We start from the raw sequence: 16,561 nt of genomic DNA, 5'->3' as shown, positions 1-16,561 counted from the left end.
CAAATGAACCAAACCTGTATAAATTAGTGGTGGAAAGGAGTCTTTATATATAGCAAAAGGTCTCTGATCCTTTGGTAAGAACGATGGGTATATAACCCATTGTCCTCAATATTAGAAATGAATCCTTGAGCATTGCCGTTGTACCAACGATCCTCAAAAGTGCTGCCATTACCACTGTTCCATAAAATCCTAACATTACCTGTCTTGCATAAATTGTAGAACATGCCATCACATTTCAGTTGCTTCTCAGTAGCAGTTTGATCTATTACCACCCTACTCCCCACATCATAACCTTCGCTCTTCTAATTCTAGTCTCCTAACTGTCCCCCAAGCCTGTCTACACTGTATGGGTGACAGGGCCTTCTGCTGTTATGCCCCCAAGCTCTGGAACTCTCTCCCCAAGGATACCAGAGTCACCTTCCCTAAACTCCTTCAAATTCAGACTCAACACCTTCTTCTGTAGAAGAGCCTTTACTGAACTGGTTCTATTCTTTACCCCTCTGCTTCTACTTTTCTCCTCAATCTATTGGAATTGTTTTATCCTGTGTATTCTAATTGTAATTTTGTCAAGTGCTTTGAGAAGCCACCTTCGGAACCATTATATAAAATAGTTTATTCCAAGTCCTTGAAACTTTAATAGGGCACTGCAGTAGGGCTAAAAATTGACAGCCTTAGTGGGCCATCATGATTTGTGCAAATTATAGGTAGTCACAAAGGAAGACTAGGATTCACTTGAAATCCATGACACGGGACACTGAAACAGTGGAGAGGCTTTGTGTAGTAAGCGTTCAGTCTCAATCTACACCATCTGTGCTGCTGGTAGAGGTAGTTGTGAACACCTTTCTTTCGGATGAAGTACTGGGATCTCCAGTCTCATTCCTAATACTTATGACTGTCCACTACCACTGCTGTGAAACCAACACCCATAACGTAAGACCTCTGAGATTCTAACTGTACCATTATTCACACACCAGTATTGTTCCTCTGCTAAGGAAGGAAGGCCTACTTTACACCAAGCCCCTGTTGACAATTCCTTCCTTGTGTTTATCTTAGTCAGTTTGTGCAGCCCAGAATAGGACATCAGATCTCACTCTTACTGGGCACTACAGTAGCAACTCACTCCATAAGCACTACCCCTCTCGGAAACTGGAGGATTTCCAGTATATTGAACACCTCTGTCTCTCCCACAGTAAAAAAAAATAAGTCACAATGACCTGCCCAAGGAATAGTGCGGCCATCTTCCCCCAGTACAATGCTTTATAACTCCAGCCATTTTCAGTCCTCATTGGCAGCAATACAGGAAGCATTCTAGAAAGTGGAACCCCCACAAATACAGTACTTTAATTTATTAATGGGTCTCACTTCCCTTGAATTCTTCCACCCCATTCAAACCTGTAAACCATAAAGAAACAAGGGCAGGCAGAAGGGTCTTTCACAGCTTTATTGAAATGTTGCCATTACAAGGCAAGTGGAGGCAGGAGAGTCACAAGGGCCAGGCTGGAGCCTTCATTCAGGCACCTGGGGAGGAAGAAGGAGAACAATCCAGCTGAACTGCAGGACACTCACCCCTACAGGAGCTCCTCCTGCCAGACCCTACCTGTCCACTGGCCAACATCTCCAAAGTCCTCTGCTCCCTCCACATCCTCACTGGTGCTCTCAGCATCTTCACTGGAGCTCTGAGGGTTTCCCTCCTCATCCTCAGTCCAGTCAGCTCCCACATCCAGAGGAGCTTCTACTGGTGCCACAGCCACCCGACTGCTGGTCACCAGGCTCCTGGTACCTGTGGACAAGTTACACCCAGGAGTGAGGGATCTGCTATACCCAGAGACCCACAGTCTACTCATCTACACAGTCCCTTTGTCCAGCACGGGATCATTCCTCAGTTGTCCAAGCATGGTTGTCTCCTGGGCAGAGATGCATCCACAAGGGATAGAGAACCAGACCCACCTTCATTCCGGCTGCCAGCACACCTGGACTCACAGCAGGCACAGACCTCATGGTCACCATACAGCTCCTCCCACCTGGAGGAGAGGAGGACAGGTGAGGCCTCCACCTGGCATGTCCCAGAGCACCCTCAGCAGGTTCCTTGCAGAAGTACCTCTTAGCCTCCCTGTTGTAGGTGCAGGACTTGGTCCCTGGTGTTGCTTTAGCAGGAGCCACAGCCATGACAGTGCATGTACAGCTCAGTCAATAGAGGGCCAGAGAAGGACCTTCTGCCATCAGTGAAGGCAAGCTGGCAGCTCTAGGCACTACAGCTGCCACAGTCTGGTTCACATCTAGATCATGGATGGAAAAGCAGACCATGGATCAGTAGAGCAAGAAGGCTGAGCAGCCTTTGAGAGCAGTACCTTCCTGGACAGCTTCTTCTGGAAGAGGAAGGCATCAATTGTGAAGCAGAGCACATCCTTCTGCTTGGAGGGGACAAACCTGGACAGGCAGCCATCTGCCTTGCTGTCCACCATGCACCTGGGGACAAGGACAAGGATGAACCCCTGCAGGCTCTCGGGGCTCCTGCCCACCTCTCCTTCCAGAAGGGGCCGTACCCCAAGTTATCGATCACAGGGAAACGGGGCTGCGAGTGCTGGTCCGGTTTCTCGGTTACGTAACACGAGTGGATGTACAGCCTCTGCTCCGCTGTGGCAAAGTAGGCAGTGGCCTGGAAGTACATGGGCTGACCCAGGAAGTACTCATCCTTAGGAGAGAGCCGGACCCAGTGGGCTGGAGAGAGAGAGAGGCAGCATTACCTCTCTCTGCACACAGCACCCCCTGCTGGCAGGAGGAGCCACTCGCTCAAGGAGCTTACAGTTGGTGGTGAGCAGGACAAAGCTGTGCTTGTTTTTCAGGTCCTTGAAGAAGGTCCTTCTCCTGGCCCACGTGGGGACATAGCCAACCTTGTAGGAGCAGTGGAACCTGCAGGACAGAGGAGATGAGGGGCTTCTGGACACTTTCCCAGCAGCAGCAGAGCCCTGCCTACCTGTTGTAGGAGCACTTGACCGGCACAGAGAAGGGAATGAAGAGATGCACAGGCGCACTGGAGGAGGGCGGGGCATAGCGGAGAGTGTTGGAGTACACCAGGCGGCCCTGGACAACCTGCAAGGTCACAGAGGAAGGGGTATTCCCAGGAAAGGCACTAGCCCTACAGTTCACATCGATACATTGCCTGTAGATGAAGACCCACTTACCGATCGCTCGGTACCGCACTCGTGAAGCCCAGAGATGAAGTAGAAGTAATGGCGTGTGGTTCGGCTGACGCTGCAGTTGCCCAAGGTCACCTCCGATGGCCGACAGCTGAAGCCGAACAGGAGCCGACTGACCCTCACATACATCCTGCTGGAGTCGCACCACACAGCCACTGCTCGGGTGCCCCCGATGGCCGGGCGAGCCGGCTGCCGCCCTCGCTGGGGAGGAAACAGGACGCTCTTGATGTAGGCGGGTAAGGGGCGGCTGCCGGCTTCATCTTCTCCTTGTCGAAGTAGGGCGAGTACGCGTCTCTGGACACGGGAAGGTGGCGAAAGTCGGGAGCCAAGGACTGCGAGTCGTTCTCGCTTGCAGACAGGTCTTCGGAGGGCGCATCTGCCAGGTTCAAGTCCTACAACTGGGCTGCATCTTCAGGAGCCGGGAGGTCGGCCTGGAGCGCCAATTCCCGAGAGTCCCAGCCAGCCGGCCCGGCGGAGACCAGTGCGGGGAGCCCGGCCCCTGCGCACAGGCACAGCACAAAGAGAAACGAGCGCATCCCCAAATTAACGTCCCGCTTAATTGCAACAGGAGTAAAATAAATAAACCACAAAACCGTGTTGAAGCAAGAAAGCATAAAGTGTGAACGCGGTGACTAGGTTTTTATACTGGCAGGACCTGCTACCGCACACCTGGTCACACTACCGCTCAATCAACACAATCAATTACACACAGAGACCCGGATTGTTCTCAGCGTCTAATTAGAACCTGCTTCCAGTCTGAGGCGGGACTCCGTGAAGCCGCCTGAACACTTTCCCGTGTGTATCTGACCTCAGCGGAGGAGTTCCACGCAATTTCGACAGAATTAAATCACCCACACGTGTAAAATTTGCTCAGATTAATTTATTGTTCAATTAGTTTCTAATTTCCGAGGAAAGTGTGTTAAACTCGCTGTCAGACAGAGTACGGAACATGCGACACGTCCGTCCACACTTTCTTTTATCGAGGGGGCTGTTCTATCAACACGTACCGCAATGAAAATAATTTTACTATTTTTCATGTGTAATTGCATGTCATATTAAAATGTGTAATACAAGCATTTCTTTGCTTCCCAGTAAAGAAATACTGATCAGCTTTTGACATGATCTGATAATAATTTGTCTGATTTTCCAGAGATTGCTTTTGCTTCGCAGCACTGAGAACCTATGGAAGCCCGTTTCCGCCAGGGAGTAAAAAAAACGCACTATGGTATCTCAGAATTGTGACTTAGAATCATAGAATTGCGACCTAAAAACTCAGAATTTTGACTTTATCTCTCACATTTGCGACTTCGAAATAGCCCATATTTCATTGTCTGTCCTTTTGTTATTGTAACGGATTCGGGTTCTAGGGCTTGTGCCCTCGCCGCTCCCACCCTACTTCGTGCCTCAAACCCCGTATTGGCTCAAACCCAGGTCTTGCTGGCTAGAACCCGAATCCGTTACAATAACAAAAGGACAGACAATGAAATATGGGCTATTTTGAAGTTGCAAATGTGAGATATAAAGTCGGAGTTGTGAGTTACTAAGTCGCAATTCTGAGTTACTTAGCCGGAATTCTGCGATACCATAGCGCGTTTTTTTAACTCCCTGGCGGAAACGGGCTTTCATACATTTCAATTAGTCTGATCAGTGCAGGACAAGTTAATGTAGAATCATTACTATGTGTGTCTCTTGTTTGTATATAAATGAATGTCTTTGACAACTTAATGTTAGTTTTTAATTTAGTTTTACGATGTAGGTCATGCGTTAACATATGCACGAGCATACGAAATGTCTCACTCCTGATTCAGCTCATGCTCCATAGGAGAGAAGAGATTCCTCCTGCTATTCGTACAATCATATCAGAACAGAAGCCCGTGTCGCCCAGCTCTGATTCAAGAGCGACTCGCATCTTCAGCCCTTTTTTTATTTGTGATCCTAATTTTCTTTAGTTATGATCAATATTGAACTTTTTCTAAATAAAACGACAATAATCAAACATGCAGGCAGACTTTTAAAAAGTATTAGGAGCTGACAGGGTGCCCCTTTGGAATAGTTGTCAGAAAATGTGAGAAAAGGAAAGGTACGTAAGCTCTCACACACAGCATTAGAGATTGGCATCTGATGAAAAAAACAACTACCTGTCTCCCCAGCATTTAAAGGTGCTGTTGTTTTGATTTTACATATTGTTAGCATTTTAATGAATTGTTAAAAGATTGATACACAAATCGCTAAATAAGAAAACGTAAAAACCCTAGCTGTAAGCAATTGGCCATTCATATTCCTGAATTTTAAATCCCTGTGTTTTTCTGTATTCGAATGCCTGGTGCAGCTAATTTGAAAGCAGAGTCTACCATTTACTGTATTGCAGAAGCGTATTGTTGCCACCAAGGAAAAACAAATCCTGAGTTTACAGGAGTAAAGGAGGAAACAAATGCAAACACCGTTTAGAAAAAACACACACGTCTCAGGCCTTAACCATGACAAGAATGGAATTTGAACCTAGATGAGCAGAGCACAATGGATTAGCAATCCAAAAACTCCTGACTCCTGTTTAATTTTCTTTTCGCTTGCTCGATTTGTAGTACGCTCCTCAATCCTTACAACCGATAAACAAAACGGCTTCATGTGCCACAGCATTCTGCTGCAGGTACGGGTTGCACCGTGTATTAGGCGAACCCGAATTAAATATTTCAAATATGTGAAGAATTTCATGAAAAAGATCACAGCCAATGTCAGCAAATCGGAGCCTGTAGGCAGCTTCAACAGAACAAAACGATCTGAAGCCGCAATTCTTTCATAGAGTGTATTGTGACACTCTAACCACACTGTTGCTATTACTGCTACTTCTGCTGCCGTTGGTTAAAACTCTACTCAGCGGGCAAGTAAAGTTGTACAAGGAATAGACTACTTTGAGCCGTCCAAATTCCATTATGTGAATTTAAGCTTTTTTTTAATTAATAATAGCATTAGTAATACAATGCGTGCTCAGAAATGTTACTTATTAGCTTATGAAGCAACAGTGTTTCGACAATTTGCGGTCTTCAAAAAGTAAACGCTGAAGTTTTTTATACTTCCTTGTGAGCAGATCACCCTTGATTTGAAAGGAAAACTTACTCCCCTGTTGCTTTCATTGCAATATCTGAATCGAGACCCAAGCGCTAAGAAAGCTGAATAACGCAAAAGACATATTCCCGATTTTAATTTAGATACACATTTTCTAATGCAGCTTTCATTACAAGACAGTCTATTTCTCGAAAGCGTGTTATGTAAAAAAGAGAAAAACGAAAATATATGCGACCCACTATGCCTTCCTCCAAATCTTTTTCTAGATCTCTTCGTCATACCTTCTCTTCCTCCCTGGGCCACTTGCCCGCTTCTCTCACTAAACCAGCATTCCGTCTCTTTACAGCTATCTGTTCCAAGACCAGGCTTTCTAACCACCTTCTATTCCATTACAGATGTCGTCGACATAATATCATCCCTAAAGGATTTCGCCTTAAATTTAATACCTTTTCTTTTGACTCTGATACCACCCAGAGTAACACTCAGAGACTTCTAAAACAATTTTCTAGGAAACTAATGCTCTCTACCATTTTCTCCCTCACAAAACAGATTATCCTTTACGACAACAACATCAAAGAGGCTAAGGAATTTCTACGGCTGACAGCTCCACATCATCTTCCCTTCATAACTTACCTCATTAGATCTCTCAACTCTAAACTCTACCAGTTTCTCACTACAGAGAAGGAAAAAAAACTCAGTCATCTTCTACAGAAGAAAACCATCAACACCCCGAACACCCTCACCAACCCTAACCTTGTTGTCACCATACCTTCTGACCTTTCCCTTTCACAGGATGAGCGATCCCTCCTCAGCAAAGGGCTCAGTTTTGTACCAGTTCCCAGGAAACTGGACATCACCCAGACCAATGTCGACCTCAACCGCTTTTACCGCAGGATCTGTCTCAGAGCACATTTTGCAGACAATTTCTCTTCACAGGCAGCTGATAACAACCCGGTTATTGATGTCATTAACAACATTAATCCCAAACAGAGCTGTTGGACTCCCTCCTCTGGCCGTTTTCCACCAGTTGATTATTTCATCAACCAATGCACTAATCAAGCTCCCAAGGCACTCCCTATACCCAGTAAACATAGGTCTAACCTCACCCAAGGAGAAAATCAGGCGCTCCAGTCTCTCCGCAACAGGGATGATATTGTCATCAAACCAGCGGACAAAGGAGGTGCTGTTGTGGTGTGGCGTAAGGATCTATATATCTTTGAAGCCTCTAGACAACTAACTGACACTTCTGCCTACCTCCCTCTCCAACAGGACCCTACCACTGACTACCAAAAGGAAGTGGTTTCCACCATTTCCCTTTTTATCAGCAGTAACGAGCTCCCCCAGGAGGCGAACCGGCTCATCATGGAACATCCACAGGTATCTCAATTATACCTCCTCCCCAAAATCCACAAACCGGACACCCCTGGACGCCCCATCGTATCAGCATGTAACTGTCCAACTACTTACATCTCAGCCTTTCTCGACAGCCTCATGAGACCGCTGGTTGAAGATCTTCCCTCATACATCAAAGACACCAACCACGCGCTCCAACTTTTTAATGATTTCCAATTTCAGGGTACCGAATGCTACATTTTTACCATGGACATCACATCTCTGTACACCGTCATTCCCCATAATGACGGCCTTACAGCCCTCAAGCACACGCTGGACAAACGCACAGTGCTTGATCCACCCACCCACACCCTGGTACGCCGTGCAGAATTGGTCCTCACACTGAACGCATTCTCTTTCAATAATCTTTTTTACCAACAGGTCAGTGGAGTTGCCATGGGCACCAGAATGGGACCCAGCTATGCCAACATTTTTGTCAGCTGGGTAGAAGAACTATTCTTCGCTTCCTACACTGGCTATGTCCCTGACCTCTACAAGCGATATATTGATGACTGCGTCGGTGCCGCCACATGCTCCAACGATCAGCTTGAGTTCTTCCTGCACCATTTCACCAACTTCCACCCGTCCCTCAAATATACGGTTAACATATCTTCCACCACTCTTCCGTTTCTAGACATCCACTTGTCTATCAACTACCCCCGACTGTCCACTTCAGTTTATTACAAACCCACGGATTCACACAGCTACCTCCTGTACAGCTAATTTTACCCCAACCACACTAAAAACTCTCTTCCTTTTTCACAATTCCTTAGGTTACGACGATTATGCAGCGACGACATCGACTTCGAGAACCAAGCCCTCGAAATGTACTCATTTTTCATCAACAGAGGATACCCCAGCAGTGTGATTGACAAGGCCCTTGCCCGAGCCAAAAACACCCCCCGGACCATCAACCTGATCAGGAACTCCCGCCGTAAAAACTGCATTCCTTTGGTGCTTCCTTACCACCCTAACACACTTCCTATCCCCAGGACCATTAACCAGAACTTTTCCATCGTACAGGATGATCCCTCCATTGGGGCCCTCTTTTCTGATCGCCCTATCATCTCATATCGCCGACCACCTAATCTGCGTAACCTCCTTGTTCACAGCTCCCTTGACCGCCCTCAACAACCATGTAACCCTGTCTGTAGATGGCTCTGTACTTGAGCTCCAATCAAAATTGAAAAACCTTGGGGTTATATTCGATTCTGGCTTGTGGCTGAAAAGCTGATCAACATATTTGTATTCTCTCGAATTGACTACTGCAATGCTCTGCTCCCTGGGGTATCTAAATATACTCTGAACAAGCTGCAGTATGTCCAAAATTCAGCAGCCAGAATCCTGACCACGTCTAGTGCAAGTGTTCACATTACTCCTATCCTGGAGTCCTTGCCCTGGCTTCCGGTCAAATTCCCCGTAGACTTTAAAATCCTCATGCTCACCTACAAGGCTTTACATGGCTTGGCACCTCAATACCTGTCTGAACTTTTATCGCCCTACTCCCCACCTCGCAACCTCCGCTCTTCAAATTCTGCCCTCCTTACTGTCCCCCAAGCCCGTCTACATTGTATGGGCGACAGGGCCTTCTCCTGCTATGCCCCCAAGCTCTGGAACTCTTTGCCCAAGGATATTAGAGAGTCACCTTCTCTAAACTCCTTCAAATCCAGACTCAAAACCCTCCTTTTCAGAAAAGCCTTTACTTAACTGGTTCCATTCTTCACCCCTCTGCTCTTCTTAATACCATCTTCCACGGTCTCCTCTATTGTTATTGTTGTATTGTTGTAATTATAATTGTGTCCTGTCTTGTGAAATTTTCTTATTTATTGTTGTAGTCTTCTTATTTATTGTTATTGTCATCCTGTAAAGCTCTTTGAGAAGCCACCTTTAAAGGCGCTATATAAAATAAAGTTTATTATTATTAATATTATTATCCACACCAGGCACTTTCCCTTGCAACAGAGCTCGCTGTATCACCTGCAAGAACACAGCCACCACCACACTCATTCAAGGCCCCTCAGGACAATTTCCGGATCACCCAGACAGCATCTTGTACCTCCAGCAACCTTATTTACTGTATCTCTTGCAGTAAATGCCCAGCCATCTACATTGGAGAAACAGGAAGGAGACTCGAAGACCGCTTCAGAGAACACGTCAGGGCTGTGAAGATTAAAGATCTCTCCAAGCCCATTGTTTCTCATTTCACCTCTGACGGCCACAACCACTCTAATCTCTCTGTATGTGTTCTCAAAGACAGTTTTCAGAAACTCATACATCAGAAAGACCACCGAAACTAAAATTATTCTGCAGCTAGGATCACACATTCTCCCTTGCCTTAACGACAGACTACTGTTCTTTTAAATTTTCTCCATTCATTGGAAGTTTCATTTCACACCTCTCTGCACCCAATCTGACTTCAAACCTCTTGATTGGCCTCTCTTTCTGTCCCCTGCTCCCGCCTCTCACTCCTCCTCTCTCCCAGCCTTTGTTCTCCCGCTACTTTACCTTTGCCTACTGTCCTGTCTCTCTCACACCTGAAGAAGGCTCCACGGCCGAAACGTTGTGTTCTCTTTCTTCTTTTTTTCAGCATGGAATAAACCTATTACTTGACACTGATTTATGCAGAGAGTAGCGGGGGTGGGATGTCAGGGCCATACGACAATTCTTTACGTAGAGAGTGGCAGGCGTGCAATGTCAGGGCCTGACAACACTGCTTAACGCAGAGAGTGGAGGGGTGGGTCTCAGGGCCATATGACAGTGCTTGACGCAGTGAGTGGCGAGGCTGGGATGTCAGGGCTATACGACAGTGCTTTACGCAGAGTGGAGGGGGCGGGATGTCAGGGCCTGACAACACTGCTTAACGCAGAGAGTGGAGGGGTGGGTGTCAGGGCCATATGACAGTGCTTTAGGCAGAAGGTGGCTGTCAGGGCCTGATGAGACTGCTTTATGCAGAGAGTGGAGGGGTGGGTGTCAGGGCCATACAACAGGGGTTAACGCAGAGAGTGGCGGGGGTGGGATGTCAGGGCCTGACAGCACTGCTTAACGCAGAGAGAGGCAGGTTTGGGATGTCAGGGCATAAAGACACTGGTTTATGCAGAGAATGGAGGGGTGGGTGTCAGGGCCATACGACAATTCTTTACGGAGAGAGTCACGGGTTTGGGATGTCAGATCCTGACAGCACTGCTTAACCCAGAGAGTGGAGGGGTGGGTATCAGGGCCATACGACACTTCTTTTCACAGAGAGTGGCAGGGGTGGGATGTCAGGGCCTGACGATACTGCTTTACGCAGATAGTGGCGGGGGTGGGATGTCAGGGCTTGACGATACTGCTATACGCAGAGAGTGGAAGGGGTTGGATGTCAGGGCCATACGACAGTGCTTTACGCAGAGAGTGGAGGGGGTGGGATGTCAGGGCCTGATGAGACATCTTTATGCAGAGAGTGAAAGGGTGGGTGTCAGGGCCATACGACAGTGCTTTACGCAGAGAGTGGAGGGGGGGGGATGTCAGGGCCTGACGATACTGCTTTACGCAGATAGTGGCAGGGGTGGGATGTCAGGGCATGAAGACACTGCTTTACGTAGAGAATGGAGGTGTGGGTGTCAGGGCCATACGACAGGGGTTAACGCACAGAGTGGCAGGGGTGGGATGTCAGAGCCTGACAGCACTGCTTAACGCAGAGAGTGGAGGGGTTGGTATCAGGGCCATACGACATTTCTTTACGTATAGGGTGGCGGGGGTGGTATGTCAGGGCGTGATGAGACTGCTTTATGCAGAGAGTGGAGGGGTGGGTGTCAGGGCCTGACAGCACTGCTTAACGCAGAGAGTGGCGAGGGTGGGTATCAGGGCCATACGACACTTCTTTTCGCAGAGAGTGGCAGGGGTGGGATGTCAGGGCCTGACGATACTGCTTTACGCAGATAGTGACAGGGGTGGGATGTCAGGGCCTGACGATACTGCTTTACGCAGAGAGTGGAGGGGTGGGTGTCAGGGCCATACGACAGTGCTTAACGCAGTGAGCGACGAGGCTGGGATGTCAGGGCCATACGACCGTGCTTAACGCAGAGAGTGGAGGGGTGAGTGTCAGGGCCATATGACAGTGCTTTACGCAGAGAGTGGCGGGGGTGGGATGTCAGGCTCTGACGAGACTGCTTAATGCAGAGAGTGGAGGGGTGGGTGTCAGGGCTATACGACACTTATTTATTCAGAGAGTGGCGGGGGTGGGATGTCAGGGCCTGACGATACTGCTTTACGCAGAGATTGGCGGGGGTGGGATGTCAGTGCATGAAGACACTGGTTTATGCAGAGAGTGGAGGGGTGGGATGTCAGGGCATAAATACACTGCTTCATGCAGAGAGTGGAGGGGTGGGTGTCAGGGCCTGACAACACTGCTTAACGCAGAGAGTGGAGGGGTGAGTGTCAAGGCCATATGACAGTGCTTTAGGCAGAGAGTGTCGTGGGTGGGATGTCAGAGCCTGACCATACTACTTTACGCAGAGAGTGGCAGGGGTGGGATGTCAAGGCCAGATGATACTGCTTTACACAGAGAGTGGCGGGGTTGGGATGTCAGGGCCTCACGAGACTGCATTATGCAGAGAGTTGAGGGGTGGGTGTCAGGGCCATACGACATTTCTTTACGCAGACAGTGGTGAGTTTGGGATGTCAGGGCATGAAGACAATGCTTTTTGTAGAAAATGGAGGGGTGGGTGTCAGGGCCATACGACAATTCTTTAGGCATAGAGTGGCGGGGTTGGGATGTCAGAGCCTGACAGCACTGCTTAATGTAGAGTGTGGAGGGGTGGGTGTCAGGGCCATACGACAATTCCTTACGCAGAGAGTGGCGGGGTTGGGATGTCAGAGCCTGACAGCACTGCTTAATGCAGAGAGTGGAGGGGTGAGTGTCAGGGCCTGACGATACTGCTTTACGCAGATAGTGGCGGGGGTGGGATGTCAGGGCCTGACCATACTGCTTTACGCAGAGAGTGGCGGGGGTGGGAAGTCAGGGCCTGACGATACTGCTTTACGCAGAGAGTGGCGGGGGTGGGATGTCAGGGCATGAAGACACTGGTTTATGCAGAGAATGGAGGGGTGGGTATCAGGGCCATATGACACTTCTTTTCGCAGAGAGTGGCAGAGGTGGGATGTCAGGGCCTGACGATACTGCTTTACACAGATAGTGGCGGGGGTGGGATGTCAGGGCTTGAGGACACTGCTTTATGCAGAGAGTGGAGGGGTGGGTGTCAGGGCCATACGACACTTCTTTATTCAGAGAGTGGAGGGGGTGGGATGTAAGGGCCTGACGATACTTCTTTACGCAGAGAGTGGCGGGGTTGGGATGTCAGAGCCTGACAGCACTGCTTAATGCAGAGAGTGGAGGGGTGAGTGTCAGGGCCTGACGATACTGCTTTACGCAGATAGTGGCGGGGGTGGGATGTCAGGGCCTGACCATACTGCTTTACGCAGAGAGTGGCGGGGGTGGGAAGTCAGGGCCTGACGATACTGCTTTACGCAGAGAGTGGCGGGGGTGGGATGTCAGGGCATGAAGACACTGGTTTATGCAGAGAATGGAGGGGTGGGTATCAGGGCCATATGACACTTCTTTTCGCAGAGAGTGGCAGAGGTGGGATGTCAGGGCCTGACGATACTGCTTTACACAGATAGTGGCGGGGGTGGGATGTCAGGGCTTGAGGACACTGCTTTATGCAGAGAGTGGAGGGGTGGGTGTCAGGGCCATACGACAATTCTTTACGCAGAGAGTGGCGGGGTTGGGATGTCAGAGCCTGACAGCACTACTTAATGCAGAGAGTGGAGGGGTTGGTATCAGGGCCATACGACACTGCTTTATGCAGAGAGTGGAGGGGTGGGTGTCAGGGCCATACAACAGGGGTTAACGCAAAGAGTGGAGGGGTGTGATGTCAGGGCCATACGACAGTGCTTTATACAGAGAGTGGCGGGGTTGGGATGTCAGGGCCTCACGAGACTGCATTATGCAGAGAGTTGAGGGGTGGGTGTCAGGGCCATGCGACACATCTTTACGCAGAGAGTGGCAGGGGTGGGATGTCAGGGCCATACGACAGTGCTTAACGCAGTGAGCGACGAGGCTGGCATGTCAGGGCCTGACCATACTGCTTTACGCAGAGATTGACGGGGGTGGGATGTCGGGGCCATACGAAAGTGCTTAACGCAGATAGTGGAGGGTGTGGGATGCCAGGGCTTAACAACACTGCTTTATGCAGAGAGTGGAGGGGTGGGTGTCAGGGCCATACGACAGTGCTTAACGCAGTGAGCGGCGAGGCTGGGATGTCAGGGCCATACGACAGTGCTTTACGCAGAGAGTGTAGGGTGTGGGATGTCAGGGCCTGACAACACTGCTTAACGTAGAGAGTGGAGGGGTGAGTGTCAGGGCCATATGACAGTGCTTTAGGCACAGAGTAGCGTGGGTGGGATGTCAGGGCCTGACCATACTCTTTTACGAAGAGAGTGGCGGGGGTTGGATGTCAGGGCCTGACGATACTGCTTTACGCAGAGAGTGACAGGGGTGGGATGTCAGGGCCCGACGATACTGCTTTACACAGAGAGTGGCAGGGTTGGGATGTCAGGGCTAAACGACACTGTTTTACACAGAGAGTGGAGGGGTGGGTGTCAGGGCTATACGACAGTGCTTTACGCAGGGAGTTGCAGGGGTGTGATGTCAGGGCCCGACGATACTGCTTTACGCAGAGAGTGGTGGGGGTGTGATGTCAGGGCCATATGACACTGTTTTACACAGAGAGTGGAGGGGTGGGTGTCAGGGCCATATGACAGTGCCTTACGCAGGGAGTGAAGGGGGTGGAATGTCAGGGCTTGACGTCACTGCTTTAAGCACAGAGTGGACGGGTGGGTGTCAGGTCCATACGACACTTCTTTACGCAGAGAGTTGCGGGATTGGGATGTCAGGGCCTGAAGATACTACTTTACGCAGTTAGTGGTGGGGGTGGGATATCAGGGCCATACGACACTTCTTTATGTAGAGAGTGGCGGGGGTGGGATGTCGGGGCTTGATGACACTGCTTTATTCAATGAGTGGAGGGGTGGGTGTCAGGGCTATACGACAGTGCTTTCCGTAGAGAGTGGTGGGGGTGTGATGTCAGGGCCATACGACACTGCTTTACACAGTGAGTGGCGGGGTTGGGATGTCAGGGATGACAACCGAGGAGCCGAGAGATCATTTCAGCATTTCGCGTCTGAACGGAAAACACAAACGACCAACTCGGAATGACTTGCCTTTGACGCTTTTCAAAGCGTTCTTTGTGCACGACGACTGCGCCACCTAGCAGATACAAATGGGTTGTACAACTTTGAACTAGCAAATGGAAGAGGGCTAAGCCCCCTCTCTTTTAGCCCAGGTTCGATCTGTCTCCCAGAATCACCAGGGCGCACGCACACACACACACCCGTGCCGTTGAAGTGCTCTGCTTCATTTCTAAGGGCAACTCAACATTCACTCCTACCCCGAGTGCAGAAAAGACAGCATCCACAGCAACAACAGCTCAGGTCTCTGCACAGGAGCTAAGCTGCCCCCATCTCCTCTGCTCTGCGGCTCCTGCGGAGTGGAGTCCTGCCTGGAGCCGTGTTTGCAGGCGGCAGCTCCCCGCGCCCTGTCTGTGCGTCGTGTCCAAGAGCTCCTGGGAGGAAGAGAGAGCCCTCCCACTCGGGGGCTTTTCCACGGTCTGTGTGAGGAGGGGCGGGTGTGTCCAGTAGCTTATCGAGCGGAAGCCTGGGGCGGCGGAGAGCTGTGATCGTGCAGACCTTGAGGTGTCACCTCTTTGTCTGCTTTCCCGCCCCCCCTCTGCCCAAGCTCTGCTCCAAAGTAGCCCGGCAACCCCTCACACCTGCACGTGTCACAACCTAAGGTGCGGTCATGAGACACCCATGGGGTGTCGTTCTGTTCTTGCTAATTGTTTCCTGCCCGTCGCAGGCAGGAGTCCATGCGAGGAAGATGCGCTGGACAGAGCTCAGAGGGCGCACCTGGGTGGCTTTCCTTCAGAGTGACGTTCCTGCAACACTCTCCCGCTACTCTTGGTGCGCTCATGCCGCAACACAGGAAGGCTGGAGCAGGTGGCTGTGGGCTCTCCGCACCGCCAAAATAGCTCAGTTGGGAGAGCGTTAGACTGAAGATCTACAGGTCCCTGGTTTGATCCCGGGTTTCAGCATTTTGTTTCATCGCGCCCTTTGTTCCTCTCTCCAGCGCCCCCTGCCTAAAGTGACGCGTCCCTTTCTCAGCCCGAAACACAAGCAAGACACCAGCAGTGGTCCCTGCAGGTTTCCGTAGTGTAGCGGCTATCACGTTTGCCTAACACGCGAAAGGTCCCCGGTTCGAGACCGGGTGGAAGCAGCCTCGTTTTGCACGCTCCTGTACTTCACAGAGGTCTTGAACGACCGGTCATTTGTTCCCAATGTATTTCCGGTGCCTTCGTGCACTCTTGTACCAAACGCACGTTCCTTCTGTACATGGAGCCGATCATTTGCAATTGGGCTGTGCCGACAGACCAGGACGAGCTCTGTCGGCTCAAAAGCAGCGCAGGACCTGCAAGAACAACAGAAAGATTAGCATCCAGCGGGGGCCTCTTAGTGAGCCCAAGATCTCATCAAGAATCGGCTCCAGCAACAGGGCTGGGTGCATTGTTCCATTCTCCGACCACTCTCGGTGTAAACAAGTCCCTCCTGGTCTCTGCTTGAAATGCACTTTCCTGCGTTTGCTTTGGTGTAACTGGCTTCCCCTGCATGGGCGAATGTGAAGAAGATCCTTAGTAAGTCATTGAAGAAAACCAAGAGGAGGTCGGAGTGGCCTCTGTCGTTCATCAACGATCCAGTCAGGCAGTACTCCTCCTATTCTGCCAGTATGCGGATTCGAACCGGGGTTGTTGCGGCCA

Source organism: Lepisosteus platostomus, chromosome 5 (genome assembly GCF_059453375.1).
Source record: "Lepisosteus platostomus isolate fLepPlt1 chromosome 5, fLepPlt1.hap1, whole genome shotgun sequence".
In the NCBI taxonomy this organism is placed as follows: domain Eukaryota; kingdom Metazoa; phylum Chordata; class Actinopteri; order Semionotiformes; family Lepisosteidae; genus Lepisosteus; species Lepisosteus platostomus.
Note: the sequence above shows the minus strand (reverse complement) of the source record.